The 15495-nt window shown below is 46.1% G+C and overlaps 1 long non-coding RNA gene across 3 annotated transcripts in view; it reads right to left on the bottom strand.

Moving 5' to 3' along the window:
• Positions 1-15495, bottom strand: part of LOC137517881 (uncharacterized) — a 323995-nt gene that overhangs the window by 95396 nt on the left and 213104 nt on the right. The window lies entirely within an intron of this gene.

Raw genomic sequence — 15495 nt, 5'->3', positions numbered from 1 at the left:
AATTTTCAGTTTATATTATGAAATGTTGGTAATATTTGGATGGGGCGGTGCCGGCGTTCTCACCGTACATGGGAAATATTCACTACCAGCAGTGACACTCACAATAAACACGTGTACATACAGTTGCAACCTGCATAAAACTAGCCTGTGTATCTTTTTTTCACTGTAAGGGTTAACAATTCAGGGTTGTAAATTACACTTTGAAACATCTCTGCCTCCCATCCCTGATGTACTTGCTAGTTTGTTTGGTTGGTGATAAACTAATTCTTTTGAGTTGATGCAAACATCACGTTAATTTATGGAGCTTGAACCTCTACCAATCAATTTAGTCAGTTAAGGTGCCCATAGACCTGGCGATTATGGGCAGATTCGACAAAGAGATAAATTTATCTGTAATTGAATCTGATTATAGATAAATTTGTCTCCTGTCGATGCTGCCCATACACTACAGGCCGATTCCCGTCCAATTTTAGCATGAAATCTTCAGGGAATCGGCTGAGCCCTTCGCATCCGCGCCGCCCCCCCACTGTGTGCATTTATACATTACCTGTCCTGTATCAGCCTTCCACGTGGTGACCGTGCATGCCGTGTAACAACCGCATACACGCAATCAGCACATAGTGCCTGATGTCAGATGATATGTGTCGTCGGAACCAGGCGTGATGCACAGAAACCCCGTGGAGGCCAACACCGGACAGGTAATGTATAAACGCATACACACACGTTTATACATTGCGGCAGGGGTTTCGATGCACAGAATCCCTGTGGAGGCCGACACCGGACAGGTAATGTATAACAAACACAGAACATTTATATCGCGCTTTTCTCCTGGCGGACTCAAAGCGCCAGAGCTGCAGCCACTAGGACGCGCTCTATAGGCAGTAGCAGTGTTAGGGAGTCTTGCCCAAGGTCTCCTACTGAATAGGTGCTGGCTTACTGAACAGGCAGAGCTGAGATTCGAACCCAGGTCTCCTGTGTCAGAGGCAGAGCCCTTAACCATTACACTATCCAGCCACGACACACATTTATACATTGCGGCGGGGGTTTCGATGCACAGAAACCCCGTGGAGGCCGACACCGGACAGGTAATGTATAAATGCACACACACACACGTTTATACATTGCGGCGGGGGTTTCGTCGCTTGTTCTAAAATTGGCTGCTGTCCCAACTTCGGCCTAACATCTTGTGGCATGCGCAATCGACCATGCGACCAATTTTTATCCTGAAATTGGTCGCTTTGTCGGTCGGGCATGCACTCGGCGGCACCGATTTTCATCCAATTAGATTATAATAATCGAATTGGATGGTCGATCGGCCGCCAAGTGGCCTGATGTATGGCCATCTTAACTGTATTTGATTGGTGTAATTCCAAGTCACATGAGGGGAAACTAGTGCGATGAATCTTCTCAGCCATCCAAGAAGCCAGCTGTGGACAGAAGAGGCGCTGGAAGCTGCAGACCGTCTCTCCGTACAGTATAGTTGGGTTGTGCGCATCACAAAAGCAGCTTACCAACATAAAAGGAAAAGAAGTATGGTCAGAGGGCACAGAAATGTGAGCTAAAACGATATATACGCAGCAGCGTGGCTGGAGACCCGGTTTAAGGTCCGGTTCACACTGCACTGGCTGAAAAACTGACCCGTTTTCCTTTTAAACCGATCAGTTTGTTACTTTTGGCATCAGTTTTTCTTTCGATCTTTCCATTCCGTTTCCATTTCGCCAACCGCTTGGTACCCGCTGCTGTCAGGTTGGCATTCCTCCACTGCCGCTCATATCCCTGGCCCAAAGAAATGCCGGTATACCGATCACAGGGCCACATCAAAAGCATAGTGCTACGATTGGATTGCAAAAGACCAATGGGAATATTCCCTGAGAACCAGGGAGGATTGTCATCGGTCCATCACTCAGTGAACCAATAAGAAACCTTCTTGTGGAGAGACCATTCCCATTGGGCTACTGAAAGCCAATTGTAGCCAGCGGCTCTTGGATCTGTATATCGGTGTATCTTTAAAGCAAGGGATCAGAGCATTGTTGCCAGCGGCGCGGAAGACTGAACTGGACGGCAGCAGGTGAGTAACTTGTGAAACGAACGCAGCGTGAAGCCTAGCACTGATTCCATCTGCATGCGGCCAATCCAGAAAAATCATTCAGGAACCAAAGTTGTCTTCAGTCAGTTCTTATCGAACTGTTGTGCACAGATCCTAATGCTTTACCAGTTTGCATCTGTTAGGATCCCTTCCATTCTGCTAAACAGAACTTTTTGTTAAAGAGGAACTCCAGTGAAAATAATGTAATAAAAAAGTGCTTCAGTTTTACAATAATTATGTATAAATGATTTAGTCAGTGTTTGCCCATTGTAAAATCTTTTAAAGAGAACCCGAGGTGGGGTTCTAACAACGAAATCCCCATACAGAGGCCGGGTCTGCCTATAGAGCCCAGCCTCTGTTGCTATTCAGATTCCCCGTAAGCCATCCTGCGCTCTGCGAGAATCCATAAATTACAGCCGCGCTGCCGACACAGAGCGTGTCAGAGCGGGCTGTGTTTACCTCCGTAATGTCAGTCTCGCCGTTCCCCCGCCTCCTGCATAGCTCCGGTCCCCGGCCCGCCCACGTCCCTTCCCTCCCCGCTGATTGGAGGGAAAGGACGCGGGCCGGGCCCGGAGAGATGTAGGAGGCGGGGGGAGCCCCGAGACTGACAGGAGGAGGCTGTGATTTATGGGGTCTCGCAAGGCACAGAGGGGGGGGGAGGGGGGGGCTTAGGGGGAATCTGAATAGCAACAGAGGCTGGGCTCTATAGGCAGACCCAGCCTCTGTATGGGGATTTCGTTGTTAGAACCCCGCCTCGGGTTCTCTTTAAATCCCTGATTTACATTCTGACATTTATTACATGGTGCCATTTTTACTGTTGGCAGGTGATGTAGCTGCTGCATGTTTTTTGGGCAGTTGGAAACAGCTGTAAACAGCTATTTCCCATAATGCAGCAAGGTTCACAGACAGGAAACTGCCAAGAGTACCTCGGTCCTCAGAGCTTCTTGTGGGAGGGGTTTCACCACAATATCAGCCATACAGCGCCCCCTGATGGTCTGTTTGTGAAAAGGAATAGATTTCTCATGTAAAAGGGGGTATCAGCTACTGATTGGGATAAAGTTCAATCCTTGGTCAGAGTTTCTCTTTAAGACAGTGTGAATGGAGCCTCAGTCATTTGCAGAACTTTCCAGTCTCGGAGGAGGGGAAATTAGCGGCAGATCTATTTAAAAGGATAAAGCGAAGCAACGGCGAGCCCAGCCGCGAGATCCCGCAGACTAGTTTATTTAAAACCTTTTAAAGGGATTAGCTTGGCAGTGTTAGTAAACTTTGTAACTTGATGTTTAAGGTCATGGTACCTGGCCTCATGTGTCCCCGCTCTCCTGGCCCGGCGCGAGGCAGGTGTCACGTATCAGGGGACAACGGGGGTCCGCAATATGAGGCAGAAAGACAAGATGAGCTGAGTAACCAGCAAATGTGGAAAGTTTCTGCAAAGGAGGTGATGAATTAAAGAGCCTAAAGAGAATCTGTAACAAAAAAAGAGCCCCTGGAGGATACTTACCTTGGGAGGAGGAAGCCTCAGGATAGTAAAGAGGGCTCCCGCTTCCTCCTCAGTAGAGGGGATCCAGCACTGCACACCCCATCAGGATCTCCTTGTCGAGCTGCGCAGGCGCAGTAGTGGCTCTCCGCTTGGGCTCCGGTGGAAACAGCCGAGCCTGATCGTCTCTGATCTACTACACAGGTGCAAGCTGTATGCAATGGTAAATATTGCAACTCTGCTTCGACCAGACACAACGCCGATAAAAAGTAGAGCATGCATGTTAGTGTGATCGCCCTCATTTTATTCTTTTAAGCAGTCCTTCTCCCAGAGACCAGCATTATGGAAAATTGCTGGTGCTTGACACTAGTGCGAACTTAAGGTGGAGCTGAACTCTTGCACAGCACAGAAGGAAAACAGAGAGAATCCACCCTGTATGTATTTAGAGAGTTTAGCCTATCTAAAGGCTCATACACACATCAGACTAGAGTCTTTGGAAAATGAAAGATCACAGACCAATCTTACCACCCTTCATGTAGTATGAGAGCCATACCTACACAGTCTATTCTATGGAGCTGAACTCCCCATCAGAAAAAAATCTTTGCAAGATGCTGCACACAAATGCTGTACAGACACAAAAGATCAGTATCTGCCAAAGATCTGTTCCTGCAAATTGCATTCATAGTCTATGAGATCTGCAGATCATCATACACACCTTGTTTAACTGACATTCATCTGCAGATCAGACAATCATCTGCAGATCTGAAAATCCATCCTGGTGGATCTGATCTGCAGATGAATGTCTGTTAAACAAGGTGTGTATGAGGCGTACGTTAAAAAGGGGCGCTGGGAAAAAAGGGCGCCGGGTTTTTAACGATAAGCATGGATAACGTTTAAAAATGTATTGTACTGTATTTCGTTTAAAATTAATGTTTTTTAAAGTTATAAATCGTTAAATAATGTGCATTAAATCGGCAATTGTAAAAACGTTAATCTTTCGTTTAAATACTGAAACGTATAATAACGTTTAAAATAAAAAAATTACTAAGTAACCCTCCCTGTACCTACCCCTAACCCCTAGACCCCCCTGTTGATGCCTAAACCTAAGACCCCCCCTGTTGGTGCCTAAGTAACCCTCCCTGTACCTACCCCTAACCCCTAGACCCCCCTGTTAGTGCCTAAACCTAAGACCCCCCTGTTGGTGCCTAAACCTAAGACCCCCCTGTTAGTGCCTAAACCTAAGACCCCCCTGTTGGTGCCTAAACCTAAGACCCCCCTGTTGGTGCCTAAACCTAAGACCCCCTGTTGGTGCCTAAACCTAAGACCCCCCTGTTGGTGCCTAAACCTAAGACCCCCCTTTTGGTGCCTAAACCTAAGACCCCCTGTTGGTGCCTAAACCTAAGACCCCCCTGTTGGTGCCTAAACCTAAGACCCCCCTGTTGGTGCCTAAACCTAAGACCCCCCTGTTAGTTTTTTCGTTTAAAAATAATGTTTAAAAAAAAATGTACTGTTTTTCGTTTAAAAATAATGTTTAAAAAAAAATATTGTACTGTTTTTCGTTTAAAAATGAAATTTAAAAATGTATAAATCATTAAATAATGTGTAATCATGAGAAACAGTAATAAAACATTAAGTCTCCGGGCGCCGCTTTTAAAACGTTATTTTTCTCCGGCGCCCTTTTTTCCTATCGGGCGCCCATTAAACAATATTTATTATAGGAGTGAATGGCGGCGCCCGATTTGTCCACTAGCCTCAGGCGCCCGAATTTACTGTTCCCGTGTATGAGGATCTGCAGATATCATAAACTATGAATGCATTTTGCAGGAACGGATCTTTTGCAGATAATGATCTTTTGAATGTCTACAGCAAGGGTCCCCAAACAATTTGGGTCGAGGGCCGGGTCAACCTACTTCAGACTGCTGGGGGGCCGGAGTATACATAACATAATGTAGAAGTCTTTGTGCACCAGACAGTGAAGTATACCCAGGTGACAAGCTGCAGTCCAATTTCAACCCAAATAACTGTGTAATTGGACAATAGTGTCACCTGATGTGGAATTTGATTGAAAATCAGCGAATTACTGCTTTCTGGCTTCATTCTATATGCAGACCACCAATATTTAAAACTGTAGCTGACAGCATCTATAATACATTTTGTGTGAGGGGGGGCCGGTAAAAAAGCCTGAGGGGGCCACATTTGGCCCACGGGCCTTAGTTTGAGGACCACTGGTCTACAGCATCTTTGTGTGCAGCATCTGGCAAAGATGGAGAGTTCAGCTCCATAGAATAGACTGTGTAGAGTATGGCTCTCATACTACATGGAAGGGGGTAAAATTGGTCTGTGATCTTTTATTTTCCAAAGACTATGGTCTGATGTGTGTATGAGCCTTATCAGTGACTAAACACCACTGTAATTTGATCTCTCAGCTGTCTCACCTGGCTGTCTCGGCAGAGCAGCTAATTTGTAAACACAGGATGTTGTCCCTATGTCTGCTTCCATGAAAGCAGGAAGTAGACTCACCGCAGATTTATTGCAGGATTTGTATCGGCTGTAACAAAGAAATGTTTTTCTTTAAAAGGTTATTATGCTCTTTGCGTATCTTTTAGAGCAGAGAAGTTCTGAGTTCAGGTCCATTGTAAGACATAAAGCAATGACAGATACTTAGCTGAGTAGCGGGAGCCCTGTGGATGGCCCAGAGTAGGGAAGTAGCTGTGACCTTATGCCAACTGTGCATCCAGCAGCCATTCATTGCGCTGATTCTGGCTATATATAGATGCAGTTTATCCAACCTGCCCACTGCTCTTTCCAGTACATTAATGATCAGGAGCTGCATAGAGACAACTATTCCCGGCCAAGGTTGCCTTACAGTGGAAACTGGCTGCACATGTCTACAAAGGATTATAAAGCCATTACATTGATTAAAAATGAAAAAAAAAAATCACTTTTTTTAATACCAAAATCTAACCTCTGAACATTAATCACTTCTTAGAGGAAACGCAGCCATAATAACAGAAGGACTAAAAGTGCTTATTTTTATTTTATTTATGAATGAATTAAGTCTATTCTGCATAATAAACAGCCATCAGTGGGAGGGTGGGGCTACATATATATATATATACACACACACACACCGGGGTTCAAATTCATGAAAGGGGCGGGGCCATAAACAACTAATCAGATTTCTTTGCTGGATAAACTGCTTCCATTCACACAATTTTGATCCCAGGAACCTGAAAGCTCACAAACTTGGTCATTGAGTGAGGCCTAGTGCACACCAGAGCGTTTCGGCTGCGGTTTGCGATCCGCTTGCGGGTGCGGATCCGCTTGGGTAATGTATTTCAATGGGCTGGTGCACACCAGAGCGGGAGGCGTTTTGCAGAAACGCATACTCCCGGGCTGCTGCAGATTTTGGATTGCGGAGGCGTTTCTGCCTCAATGTTAAGTATAGGAAAAACGCAAACCGCTCTGAAAAAAACGGCACTTCAGAGCGGTTTGCCAGGCGTTTTTTGTTACAGTAGCTGTTCAGTAACAGCTTTACTGTAACAATACATGAAGTCTACTGCACCAAAACCGCTACACAAAACCGCAAAATGCTAGCTGAAACGCTGCAGAAAAAGAAGAAAAAGCGTTTCAAAATCTGCTAGCATTTTGCGGATCTGCTAGCGGTTTTTGGTGTGCACCAGGCCAAACTGTGTGTCAAGGTTACAAAAAGTGGGCGGAGCCAAAACCAAATGTCACTGGGAAAATATAAACTGCAGCCATTCTTATACTGGGTGACTGGAATCAATATTTAGAAAAGTGGGTGGAGCCTAAAAAAGACAATCAAAATTCACCTGTTGATTTTCAAGGGGAATATTACAATTGCTGCCATTCTTGCCCATTCATGCATTATCCACAAATGGATTAATAGTGTACTGGTTAAGGGCACTGTCTTTGACATGGGAGACCAGGGTTCAAATCCTGGCTAGCGTCAGTACCTATTCAGTAAGGAGTTCAAGGCAAGACTCCCTAACACTGCAGGATGTCCTCTTGAGTGCACCCTTAGTGGCTGCAGCTCTTGAGCGCTTTGAGTCCAACAGGAGAAAAAGTGCTATACAGAGGTTTGGATTATTATTTAAGAAGGAATGGGGCCCTAGGCAAGACAGCAGATTTTACCGCCCACTGATGATGTCCTGGCTATGTATCTCTCCAACGGCTGCTGGAGAGATAAGTAGAGAGCTCACTTCCTCTTGCGCGGACTGGTCGTGACTGGAGGAAGTTACGGGACCAGATACCAGAGCTGCGGGCAGCGGAGGACGGCGGCGTGGGAGCGATCCGAGCGGATGGGGCTGGAGGAAGCCGCCAGGTATGTATAAATCTTTTATTAATATTGATTCTGGTACACTTTAAAGTGATGTGGAAGATGTCAGCGCTATATAAATACTAATAATACCCTTATCTCTACCATAGCCAGAGTATGAGGCATTTTATGTTTTAAGAAGAACCAGATAAGTTACTGGTTCTAAAATGATGGATTAGGAAACCAGAGTTCCTGGAGGAAACCCACAAAAACATGGGCAGGACTTACAAACTCTACACAGGTAGAGTGTTGAGATCTGATCCCCCAGGACCCTAACGACTGCTGGAATCGGGCCACAGACATAAAGTGAATGGCCACCTTCCTGCAGGTGGGGCTAGAGTTCACTCCCAGGTTTATTTCAGGGCTGTTGTGGAGATGAGGGTGACCAGGAAGGAGGAGTCAGGGCAGGTTATGGTTAGGAACAAGCCAGAGTGTGAGGTGAGGGTTAGGATTGACAGAAATCCTTATTTTCACAACTTGCATCTGACCCAAAACATTGGCCAATGTTCAGTATGCGCTGATCTGACAGCTTCCATTCATCTTCGTAACAAATGTCCCCAGAGTAGATACTCCATATGTCACAGAGCTCTTTAAAAAGCATGATTTGGTCACCTGACACTCGTCAGCTGTTTGTAGCGCCGGAGGAACAATCAGAACAGCGCAGCCCCTGACCGGCTGTGGACAGATCTTATTCTTGCATTCCTCGCTTACAGCTCAGGTATTGTGTTTGGGGGGCTGGAGGTGGCCTACCTGTCGGCCACATGCTGTTCTGTCTCTCCCTGGAGGCCCCCATGCATTCCTGCGCACATCAGCGGTTACAGCTTCCCCCCAGCCGGGAAACAGGGCGCAGGTGGCTGCCGGCCATACCTGTCTCCTGCTAACCAGCTGCCGCTCTGAAGCACAGGCCATTGTGTGCACAGGCGCTGCTTGCAACAGACTTTTATGAATTGGCTCAGAGCCTCCCCATCCGCCCCCTCAACACGAGACGAGTGAAAGTGGTTCAGCCAGATTCTCAGATTCAGTTCACCTTCTTTAACATCCACCCCACTTCCATGCTTCAATTCCTGTTTGCCACTTCCTACTTCTGCTTCCTCCGTCCTGTCCATCATGTCTCTGCGTGACTGCATGAGCTTTCCTGATCTCTCAGTTTTAAAGGATGCATCCGAGGAGTATAAAAATAAAACAAAATCCACTTACCAGGGGCTACCTCCAACCCCTGGCAGGCATCCTGTGCCCTCGCCGCAGCTCTGCTGCCCACCGGGGGCCCGGAGTCCCCTCCTGTACCAGAGGCCTACTTGCATTCCAGCGCGCGTCTCACGTAGTCGCGCTGACGTCATCCGGACTGTAGTGCGCAGGTGCAGTGTCTCTGTGACGTCAGTGCGACTCAGTGAGCCGCATGCTGAAGCGCAGGAGAAGCTGACCTGGAGAGGTCGGCTTCTGACCGGAGGGGACCGGGAGCCACAGGAGCTGCAGGCGAAGGGCACCGGACGGCTGCCAGGGGCTGGAGGAAGCCCGAGGTAAGTGGATTTTTTATTTTTATACTCCTCGGACCTTCCCTTTTAAGGACAACTATCACAAAAATTATAACATTTAGAGAGGAACTTTAACCCAGGGTTGTACTTCATCCCAATCAGGAGAAATCTTTACGTTTACTCAAATAGTTCATCAGGGTGGTCTGTGTGGCTGATATTGTGATGAAACCCCTCCCACAATGTTCCTAATGGCCCATACTCACGGGCAGCAAAAGTGGCCTGTCGCCAGCACACGTGAGCGTGTGTGCGACAGCTCCTCGCCAGGTTCCTCCGCGTACACACGCGGAAGAGGGACCAGCGGTGCGATGGAAGCTGTCGCCGACGTTCCTCCTCCCCCCGCCGGAAGCTCCGTCTACCTCAATGGGGGTTGCTGTCGCTAGTCCGCGTGAGCGACAGTTGCGGCGGAGACTGTCGCCAGGCGATTGAAACTTTTAATCGCCCGGCGACATCAGCGACGGGCGACAGTTCGGGGTGCGCACCCGTGCGACGACGCATACTCACGGGCGACCTGTCGCCGCAGCACGTGCGTGCCGCGTGTTGCGGCGACAATTGTAGCCTGTGAGTATGGGCCATAACAGTTTACTGTCTGTGAACCTTGTTGCATTGTGGGAAATAGCGGTTTCCAACTGCCAAACAATCAGTATGCCCAACATTGCCTGAGGATCAAGCATGCCAAATACTTAAAGAAAACCTGAACTGAAAATTAAAAGGCAAAATAACCATGCACAAGTCATACTTACCTCCTGTGTAGTCTACTCTTCAATCTATTTTTCCTCTCCTGCGTCCTGTTTGTTCACTGTGATCAATGGAATTCTCAGTCCTCTAGTTTGAAAATAGCTATTACCCCATAACAGCTTCCTGGTCAGCACACAGTTAAACTGTAACATCGCCCACTTGAGCCATAGGGAAACATGGACACATCAGTTCTCCTCTCAGCTGTAACTGACAGCAACTGATATATAACTGACAGCAACTGATATATTTCAGTTCTGACAAAATGTTGTCAGAACTGGAAGGGATCACTGTAAGAAGAAAATGGTGAGCTTCTGAGAGGAACTGATGGCAAGGTAACTATGTAATGTTCATTTGAAGTTACCTCATGTGTTTATTTTAAATAATTTTACTCGGTACAGGTTCTCTTTAATGATCCCCGACATCCCAGTGACCCCCAAGCACATTGTCCTCCCCCTCTCATCCCACTGACGAGAATCTGCTCCGTCATGTGCTATTTGTCATATCTCCGCCCTCCCCCCAAATTAGTAACAAACATGTCGCTATCCTTAAGCCTAGCAATGTGTCTGTACAGAACTGTTGCCTGATGGTTTGACAACAATCACTGCCATACGTGCATTCAGGGTTTTAGTGAGTGCCCAATTCTGCCTATTGGTAGAGTGTAACAGCAGAATGACACTGGTCGTCTCTCCCCCTCTGACCCCCTCACCAGTTCACAAGCAGATCCACTGATTTCAAATGCTGATTAAATATTGTAACCCATGAAGGAGCGAAATACCCAGAATAGCGGTTTTCATTTTACTGTATTTCCTGGCACCTCGCAGTATTAATAGATTGCACAGTCATTTTCACTTCTACTTCTGAGTAAATACGGATGTGAGAAGAGGCTGCCGACTCCACAGACCCCAACACCTTTTTTCTTTCTGGTTTCACAGTAGAATGCGTGAGGGGAGCGTGGTAGTAACTACTGTAAGGCCTCAATGGAAAAGTACCTCACTGTCACCCGCAAATGTTACCTGTGACTTATTATACACCTTCATTCTGTAAACATACAAGAGGGAACCTGATTGGCTGCTTAGAGTGCAACTATAGTGAAAGGGAGAAGAAAATTGCTTTTTTTTTTTTTTTTTTAACAAGATTAATTTATAGATTATTTAGTCAGTGTTTGCCCATTGTAAAATCTTTCCCCTCTCTGATTTACATTCTGACATTTATCATATGGTGGTGACATCTTTAGTCCTGTCAGGTGATCTGTACGGAATGTTTGTTACTGAGAGTTCTATGCACAGAGGGAGATCCTGCTTGCTTGGCAGTTGGAAAAAGATGTTATCTTTCACAATGCAATGAGGTTCACAGACAGCAAACTGTAAGGTCTGGAAACACAGACGAGGACGCAGAGACACAGGGGTTTTATTATATAGGATTTATAAAAAAAACAAACAAAAACGAAAAAACACATTTTATTTATTACGTTATTTTGACTACAGTTCCCCTTCAAAGGACAGCTCCAGCGAAAAAATTAATCAATTAACATCTGACAAAAGTACAGGTTTTTAACTAGTCCGTCTCCTCATGGGGGATTCTCACGGTTTTCTTTTGTTTTTTAGAAGCATTTCCTGGACAGCAGTTCAACTGCCAAAACAGTAAGATACTAGCCCGCCTCCCTACTCACTTGCACACTATTTTGGCAGTTACACTGAGGAAATGCGTTTGAAACCGAAGAAAGCCCAGAGAGTCCCCCATGAGGAGGCGGACTAGTCCAAAACCTGTCGGTTCTGTCAGATTTTAACTACTTATGTTTTTCATTAGGGTGGTCCTTTAGTCCTGCCTTGCATCACTTGATGAGTTATAGCTGTACTGCAGTCCTGAAAGGACAAGGGTCATGGCTTGATGAGACTCTCTGATCGCTTCGATCCTCCTCTTCAATCACCTTAAGAGCTTTCTCCAATACAGGTCAATACTCAGGCTGGTGGCCCGGATGGTTTCCCTGCCTGACCACAGACGTTGCATCCGGGCTGCACTGTGAGGTCACATGTCAGCGGGTCGCATTGTCCCGGCACTGCTGCATGATGTAATGAGCAGAATTAAATGTGTCATTTTACCATTCGCACGCCCCCCTCGGGCTGTCACCAGCTGCATGACCTTGGCATTGTTTCCTTCTGCAGCACTTTCCAAGGACGAGCCTCGTACTTACAGAGATAGGCTGGCTGGATGCGTTGCATTCCAGCTTCCAAAATTGCCGTCCAATGTTAGGTATGTGTCAATGTCACACGGATGAAAACATTCTACAAACAGGAAGTTTGGGTTGTGGAAGGCCCGGGACACAACAAAGACTCATGTGGGGTTGGTGTGGCTGTGTAATATTTAAAGCTGTAGGCTTGCTATACACCAGCGGTTCTGGATGCTTGCCTGGCTTACAGGGGCGAAAAGAGATAATTTGCATATTCAGTAGTGGTGCATTGTGGGTAACCACAAATGTTCACTTACAGCTGCATTATTGCAAATTTCCTTCTGTTTTAAGAAGGCAAATTTCACCAAGCATTGCTTATTAGTAGGAGGGCTTTTGGGTCTCTTTTACCCCCCTATCCATTCCTAGTGGTTTGGGTCACCCTGAGCTGCTTGGTTACTCTGTTGTAATACCAGAGTGTAACACATTACAGACTATGCCCAGTCACAACAAATAGGAAAGGGGGTTTAAGCGCAGGTTATCTGGCAACCTCATTCTGGCACTGGTTGTGGACAGTAAGGGCCCGTTTCCACTAGACGCGTTGCTATGCGGAAACTGCATCGCAATGCAAGGAAACTGCAACCGATTCACGTCAATGGAGTAGTTTCTATTGACGCGAATTTACCTACGCGATCCGGCGCGATGCGACACGGGGGGAGGGGCTGGGGGAGGTTGGTTAGGGAATTATGGATAGCACACTGCAGTTTTACGCAGCACGCATCCGAGTCCCCATAGCCGCCGACGGGAAGCTGCATGACGCCGCATCCGGTTGGACAAAAGACAACTGGAAGTACCTGCGGAGGGATGCGGCAGTCGCCTTGCATACTAAATGCCAGTGGAAACGGGCCCTTAAAGAGGAACTGCAACCAAGGATTGAACTTCATCCCACTCAGTAGCTGATACTCCCTTTCCCATGAGAAGTATCATAGTTACATAGTTATTTGGGTTGAAAAAAGACCTACGTCCATCGAGTTCAACCAGAGAACAAAGTACAACACCAGCCTGCTCCCTCACATATCCCTGTTGATCCAGAGGAAGACGAAAAACCCTTACAAGGCATGGTCCAATTACCCCCAAAAGGGAAAAATTCCTTCCCGGCTCCAGATGGCAATCAGATAAAATCCCTGGGTCAACATCATTAGGCATTACCTAGTAATTGTAGCCATGGATGTCTTTCAACGCAAGGAAAGCATCTAAGCCCCCTTTAAATGCAGATATAGAATTTGCCATAACTACTTCCTGTGGCAATGCGTTCCACATCTTAATCACTCTTACTGTAAAGAAGCCTTTCCTAAATAAATGGCTAAAACGTTTTTCCTCCATGCGCAGATCATGTCCTCTAGCCCTTTGTGAAAGCCTAGGGACAAAAGCTCATCTGCCAAGCTTTTATATTGCCCTTTTATACATGTTAATTAGATCCCCTCTTTTCTCTGCACTAAATAATCCCAGTTTATCTAACCTTTCTTGGTAAGTGAGACCTTCCATCCCTCGTATCCATTTTGTTGCTCGTCTCTGCTCGTTGCTCTAAAACTGCAATATCTTTCCTGTAATGTGGTGCCCAGAACTGAATTCCATATTCCAGGTGTGGCCTTACTAGAGAGTTAAACAGGGGCAATATTATGCTAGCATCTCAAGTTTTTATTTCTCTTTTAATGCATCCCTTTAGATTGTAAGCCTCTGGCAGGGCCCTCCTCCCTAATGTATCCAGCTTGATTATGCAATCTTACTCACAACCACCCCTCTTGTAGACTCGAACAGTCTCTATTTTGACCTATGACACTGCATTGTTATCAAATCATTTGCATGATCTTGTTTTGTTGTGAGTTTCTGTATGTTCTACCTGTATGTTAACCCATTTATCTATTGTGCAGCGCTGCGTAATATGTTGGCGCTTTATAAATACAATAAATAATAATAATAATCCCAAAATTTTATTAGCTTTAGCTGCAGCGGCTTGGCATTGAGTCCGATTATTTAACTTGTTGTCGATAAGTACTCCTAAGTCCTTCTCCAAGTTTGATGTCCCCAACTGTATCCCACTTATTTTGTATGGTGTTAGACCATTGGTACAACCAAAATGCACAACTTTACATTTTTCAACATTGAATTTCATCTGCCATGTATGTGCCCATATAGCCATCCTATCCAGATCCTGTTGCAATATGACTCTATCTTCCTGAGAATTGATGATTCTGCACAATTTTGTATCATCTGCAAAAATAGTAACATTGCTCACTACTGCATCTACTAGGTCATTAATAAATAAATCGAAGAGCACTGGACCCAGAACAGACCCCTGTGGGACCCCACTGCTAACAGTCTTCCATTTTGAGTACGATCCATTGACCACAACTCTTTGTTTTCTGTCCATTAGCCAGTTCCCTATCCATAAACACAGACTCTTCCCCAGTCCTTGCATCCTCAACTTTTGCACCAGACTTTGTGGGAAGAAATCTTTACATTTTCTCGAATAGATCATTGGGAGAAGAGGAGGGGAGGTCCTGACATCACACAGTGGGAGCCTTGTTGCATTGTGGAAAATAATGCTGGGTACACATGATACATTTTTCCCGTTCGATTCTCCGCTCAGTACTCTTATCTTCCACTCATTTTTTCTTATCTTTTTCCATTCACTTCTATGAGAAATCGAGCGGTAAAACGATCTAAAGGAATATCGGACACGATGGAATTTATCAATCGAGTGCATCTATCGAACGTAAAAACGTAACGTGTGTACCTAGCATAGCGGCTGCAACTGCTTAGCAGCCAGTATCTCCCCCTGTACATGTGTATATCTATACACAAACAACCTTTTAGCCTATCGCCTTGTTAGGGGGTGTGGTTACTCTATAGATAATGGCAGTTGGTGCTGTCAGGTTTTTTTCATGTCTGCCAGTAGGAAAGTTGATGACCTGCAGCCTGAGGCTGCTTTCACAGTGGGATGTTACATGCACACGTTAGAGCAGCCTGTAACGCAGCCCACCGCACAGTAATGAAAAATCAATGGGCTGGTCACAGTGCCCACGTTGCGTTACATTGTAACGCAGCACGTTCTATGAAAGTGCTGCATGCAGTACGTTATACGCGGCTAAGCGGAGTTAGACT

This window comes from Hyperolius riggenbachi, chromosome 5 (assembly GCF_040937935.1).
Source record: "Hyperolius riggenbachi isolate aHypRig1 chromosome 5, aHypRig1.pri, whole genome shotgun sequence".
Lineage (NCBI taxonomy): Eukaryota > Metazoa > Chordata > Amphibia > Anura > Hyperoliidae > Hyperolius > Hyperolius riggenbachi.
The sequence above is the reverse complement of the archived record's forward strand: the minus strand, read 5'-3'. Positions and strand labels throughout refer to the sequence as shown.